The sequence below is a fragment of the Brassica napus genome, chromosome C2 (assembly GCF_020379485.1).
Source record: "Brassica napus cultivar Da-Ae chromosome C2, Da-Ae, whole genome shotgun sequence".
NCBI classification, from domain to species: Eukaryota; Viridiplantae; Streptophyta; class Magnoliopsida; order Brassicales; family Brassicaceae; genus Brassica; species Brassica napus.
This window is the reverse complement of record NC_063445.1, coordinates 13,663,764-13,670,303: the sequence shown is the minus strand read 5'-3', so window position 1 is coordinate 13,670,303 and position 6,540 is coordinate 13,663,764. Positions and strand designations below refer to the sequence as shown.

General features: G+C 27.7%; 1 long non-coding RNA gene across 1 annotated transcript; it reads right to left on the bottom strand.

Moving 5' to 3' along the window:
• Window positions 1-2,456: 2,456 nt before the first annotated feature.
• On the bottom strand, window positions 2,457-6,002 carry LOC125582049. Its single transcript, XR_007319883.1, has 2 exons — window positions 5,680-6,002; window positions 2,457-2,839 (listed from the first exon to the last, which is right to left on the bottom strand). It is a non-coding gene; the product is annotated as an uncharacterized LOC125582049 (long non-coding RNA).
• Window positions 6,003-6,540: the final 538 nt, after the last annotated feature.

Genomic DNA, 6,540 nt, shown 5'->3' with positions numbered 1-6,540 from the left:
TAGGCTTATTTTACATACATAATTATTGGACCATACTTTAAGAATACCAATAAAAATGGTTGGACGTCGTGTCAATATTGTTGGACATGCTAAAAATGATGTAGTCCATAACCAATAATGTGTAGTTTGTTATAAAATTTCTTGCCAAATATGATAAAAACACGATACAATCGAGTGAAATGGGTTAGAATTGCGTCAAAAATAAATGTGATCTCTTCATTCGCATGAATTATGTTTTTCAATTGATTTCACGAATTTTCTTTTCTTGTAAAGCTTTTATGATTTCTGATTTTTTTATAACAATCTGATTATGTTTCTAATTTTTGGTGTGATATGAAAACTCTGTAAAGAAAAACAATACATGGCTAAACTAAAGATCCAACTTTGTATATGGCGTTTTTCACCTCAGTTTCTTTAATTTATAACTAATCACAATTATTTGTTGTTTTCGTATGCATAAAGCTCAACCATGGCTAAGTTCGGCAAAATACAAAACTATCAATTTTCAAAACATTCTCATTCGAGCACTTTAGTTGATGTGAATCTTAATGATTTTGAAATTTATTTATTTCAACAATGATATTATTCAGTACTTTCCCAGAGAAAACTTTAATTCACTAATACAAAGGTTAAAATACGAAAACTAAAAATGAACTGATTAAAAAAAGTGTGTGAACACATTAATTGCTAAATGACTGTGAGGTTGACACGTAAGCATTATAAAGTTGAAATGATTGTAAGACTGACACGTGTCAATGTATGTGTGAACACATTTATTGCAAATGCTTCTCTTTTAATATATAAGAGATTAAACTAACTATTAATTTGATAAATAGTGTACAAAAGAATATTCTCGCACTTTCCTTAAATAAAATCTACGGAATTGCCTAATATGGTTAATGTATATATGACAATTAATGATTATGAATAATAAATATTTGATAATATTTATGTATCTTAGCTCTTTTTTGTTTAATTTTATATTATTAAAAGATATTAAACAACCCCATTAACCATATAACAAAAAAAATCTTATATGTTATATTTTGAATTTTTAAAATGACTATAAATTACTAAAAACGTTAAATATCTCACACTAAAATTTTATGATCAAAAGTTTAACATTGTTTGGTAATAACAAGATTCAAATGATAATAAATCGTATGAATATAAAGTCTCATTTACTACACATTCATATTATATATTAATATAGTTTAAAATTAAACTATATAACATAGAAAAAATACTTAAATATGATAATTTCTAAATTTGTATTGAAAAAGTATTGAAACCTTGATAATTAAATTTAGAAATTTGCATTCAAAAAATCGCACATTGGAAATTTTGTGTTTATCACATGAGTATGAATTCTCAAAAATAAATATTTATATTAAAATATACTCCTTTTGTTTCAAAATAGATGATATTTTAGAAGGATTATTTTGGTGATGATTGGTTCAACTGTGGCTTTAAAAATTTAGCTGTAAAAGTTTAGCTGTAGGTAAATTGGTTGTAGTTGTAAAGTTGTCACTGTAGATTTTGCAGAGACTTTTGCTGTAGTTAAATTTGTTATAGCTGTAAATTATAGGCTATAGAGATTTTAAAATAATATATGTGAAATCTGTGATGTATATATAAAATAATTATTTTTTTATCAATTAAATAATTTATATTAATATTTTTTATAAATTCTCAAAGTTTATTGTTATTTAAAATGTGATATGTAAATAACATATATTTTATTTAAAATATTTCAATAATTTTTACAACACCCAAAATTGAATTAAATATTTATAGATGTTTTTATTATGATTATCTAATTTATTTGATATTATAGATAATTGTTTTATTTAACAGATTCTACAGCCTATAGAAAAAAGCTTTAGGTTTTTTACCTAAATACATTAAAAAAAATTTTGATTTAGTTTTTTTGTTGTAACTTTAAAAATAAAGGTAAAGCATGATTGGTAAAAGTTTATAGAAATTTGATATTGGTTTTAACTATTAAAAATAAAGCTACAACATGATTGGTAAAATTTAGTGATTTAACTTCTTGCGTTAAGGAACCAAACGTGTGTTCCTCCTTGAAGTGTAACTTGTCCAGTCCCCCGAAAATGATGACTCCATTTTCTTCATCTTGTTCGTTGTACGTAATATTTATAGCCAAATGAGAAAAAAATATTTTGTTGTACAAGATTTTGGGCTATAATGTTCTGCCTATATTTAAAAATGTTCTGCCTATATAGTTTAAAACAATATAATATATATATATATATATATATGTATGTGTGTGTATATTAAACATGTTTCGAGAATAGATAAGTGGTACATGTGAAAAAATTATTACCAAATGGTGTGTGACTCTTTCAAAGAATTTTGTTGGAATCCTACCCAAGAAGACCATCGAAAGGTTCCATTAAAGGCGGACTTCTTTTAGCTTTCCCAGTAACCTCAAATAGAAACGAATAAAATCAATCCAAGTAAATGTAAGATCAGTCTTACTTGTTGCTTCACAAGAATGTCATCGGTCTAAGTTACAAAAGAAAAAGAATGTCACCAGTCGTTACATCATCTTTGCTAAGGTAATCCGTGAGTTTTATTATCATCACCATATGCGAGATTTGTTGATGTTCTTATAATATCTAGAGTTAGACATTAATCATGACATTAATCATGCTCCATGGATATTGCCAAAAATGAGAACATTAGAGGAATACGTACCTTTCTGTTTGTAAGTTGATGATTCCCCAGATATATATTTTAGACAATCGCGACTCCTCCAACCTGGATTAGGTACCCACAGATCCAAGCTTCCAGTATCAAAAAGGACCGTCAAACTCTGAAGAGGATCAAAAGGAAAAAGAATGACGTAACCCGTAACCCTGAAAAACATTAAAGTGGCAGAAGATCATATCATACTAACCAACAAGAAAAATTCACACTACCATGGTAAAATCATTGTTTTCTAACAAGGACATTAACTATATTGTTTCTCATGTCCTACTTGATTTCATAGTTAATCAAGGGAATTCAAGCATGTTCTTTTTTTTTTATTATTATATCCTGCTATCGGCTGGACAAGATAATAACAATGATATCAAAATTAGTCAGAAGAGAATCAAAACGAAAAAGAATCACGTAAATGAAAAACCTTAAAGTGGCAGAAGATCATACCATAGTAGTGTGAATTTTTCTTGTATGATATGATCTTTTGCCACATTAAGATTTTTCAGGTTTACGTGATTCTTTTCGTTTTGATCCTCTTCAGACTAATTTTGACATCGTTGTTATAATCTTGTCCAGCCGATAGCAGGATCATGGACAATAATTAAAAAAAACATGATCGGATTCCCTTGATTAACTGTGAAAACCAAGTAAGACATGAGAAAAAATGTAGTTAATGTCCTTACTTGTCAGAAAAAATAATTGCACTTGAAAAACTTACAATTGCTAAGAAATTCCAGTTCTTAAGATTTTTTTCTGAAAATGTGTAGCTTTTCGAGTTTCCCTTGATCTGGTTATATATCATTTGAAAGTTTCTTATTTATTTGGTGACTTAACTAGTAAGTACCTAATTACTACCGATGACCAAGTTACTGAGAGCATGCGCACTGGTTAAATTGTATGAGTCTCTTATAATTAAAATTAAAGATAATAAATAGAAAATAAATGCAAAAGGAAGAGAGAAGTATGTATCGATTGTGTATGAAGAGACTTAAGTCTCTTGACAATAAATTTTTCTCCATTTGTCAGTCTCTAAATGTTCTAATTATTCAAAAGATTAAAAGATATAATTATCATAATATTTTATCTTTGCTGAGAGACTCAACCATTATACACCACTGCTGATGCTCTAAGAACAATTAATGATAGTGATTTAATGAATAATGGGTGGCGCACACCATATTTAAATTTTTATAAAGAAATTATATCCACAATCAATTATAAGTTTAAAACTATTGGTTTTGCGTTATTTGTTACAGTATAAATTTAATTTGTTTGTTCTCATTTACTTCTAACTAGCTGACTCACCCTCAAACGCGGGAATATATATATATATTTACGGAAACAAACTAAATTGCAATAGTTTATTAATATTTATTTTTGTTTTATTTATTTTATATTTTATATTAGCTTAGTTAATGTTGTTGTTTACGGGTTATTGAGTTGTGATGTTTTAGTGTACTTGATTTTGAAATATATTTAACTTTATTATATTTGTTTTTTTATTTCAATTTAATTTTCTTTTGGTGTAGTCAATTTCTTATCGTGTGTATGGTTATTATATTTATAGTGTTGTATAACTTTATTTTTGGTTTATTACTGGACTTTATTCTACGAATTTTTGAAAACACATAAATCACTGATAAAATTTATAAACAAACAAAATATCAAAACTGAAAAGGTATTGTTTTTTTCTTTTTTGACAATGAAATGCTATTCTATTACTTAAGCTTGAATTGTTTAAAACTAATCTTAAATTGCATTATTTAAAATATAAGACTACAATAAAAAGTTATTAGTTAAAATGAATATTTATCATTTTAATCAAAGTTATTAATCTAAAACACTCAAAACAAATAAACATAAATTCAATTATACTACTTAATTTTTTAGAAAAAATTAAACAAGAAAATTTATTTTTATATTAAATATATTTCCTTTTTGATATATATAAAATAATTCGTTTTTCTTAAACTATATATTTTAAATATAACAACTTGCTATATTTTATATTAAAGATATTATCTTTTGTTTTCTATTCCTTTTTGATCTTTATAAAATAAATTCATTTTTATTAAATTAATTATTTTAAATATAAAAATGAGATATATATTAAGGATATTGCCTTTTATATTAATTTCCTTTTTGAATAAATTCAAAAATTGATATATACACACATATATTTATATTAAATATATTTATTTCTATAATAAATTACTTTTTTGATAATTAAGTGATTTGAAAATAAATATTAACAAAAAGAAAGTTTAATAAAAGATATTACTAACGACACCATAGAAACTAAATTTTTAAATAATATTATACAGATATAAGAAAGTATAATTAAATAAGAAATTTCTCAAAAAAAATAAATAAGAAATCTTTATTTTCTTGCATAAAAATATAAAGCAAGTATTAAATAGAGATGAAATTATCTAAAATACCTTAAAACTAGAAATTAATGTGAATGTAGTAATTTCACATAAAAATATTAGAAATTGTCGAGTAGTTGTAAAATAACAATTTTATCCTTCTAACGTTAGACTTTTTTAACACTTTCAATTTACATTTCGAATGGATCCAACTGAAACTAAAACCAAAAGAGTATCGCTGAAAAACAGGTGAACAAACAAAATAACCAAAACTAGAAAAGCAGAACACTGTACACACAAAGTCTGTCCTCAACTTTGGAGACTGCAAGCAAGAAAGAAAAATTGGATGATTTGCAAATTTTTACAAAAGAAAATTTACAAAAAGTAATAAGCTTACCAGAGGAAGAAACATTTGTAATTTTTTGGCCAAAAATAAATCTTATAAATTTTGCGGCCTGAAGCCAATGCTTGGTTGGAGTGGTGTTAAGGCCGGCAGGGCGTACACATGGATCAAGACTCCAGAGGGGACGCAGGATAGATAAAGAAAAAAAAAAGACAGTGGTTTGGGAAAAAGAGAACTAACCACTGAGACATCGAGAGGTAGAGAGACCTTAATTAGCCATCACGAGCTTCCCGAAGAATGAGGTGATGGAGCCAGAACAAATTTTGGAAGTGACAGGCTCCACTGGAAGTTAACAATAAATATTTGTGACGCTTTCAGCCATTAGTGTGGCCATCTTATTCTTATCTTGATGGACATGCTCCAGTGCCACGTCTCAAACTCGGAGAGGAGCACTAAGATGGTGTGGGTTAGCTCAGAAAGATAGGGAAATGCCTGTGGATTTAAGAAAGCCGCACGTGACTCTACTGCATCTCCAATGGTTTACTCTATTTTTTTCTCTAAAATATAATAATTCTATAATAGAATTGGAATCTGCTATAATGATACTCTATTTTAGAGTAAAAAAGTAGAGCGATGAACAAAAAATAAATAAGTTACTCTATATTTGAAGTAAACCTAGTTTTCACTCTATTATATGGTGAAAAATAAAATACCATTGGAGCATTTCACTCTAAACTCTATTTTAGAATTGAGATGCCCTGACGATGCACTACAAGAAAACACGCCGAATTCTGACGGAGGTTCCGACGGACTTCAATGTCGTCGGACGTTTGTGACGGATTTCCGACCAATTTCCGACGAAAACCAAAAAATTGAAGTTGTCGGAAGTCCATCGGCCATTTCCGGCGGAATTCCGACGAAACATGGCTCGTCGGAATTTTCCGACGACTTTTCGACGACATTCCGATAAAACATATAACCATTGTAGTCGTCGGAAATTCATCGGAATATACCGACGAACTTCCGACGACATTCCGATTAACAGATATAACAGGTATTCCGTCGGAATTTTCCGACGAACCATGTGACCGTTGCCGACAA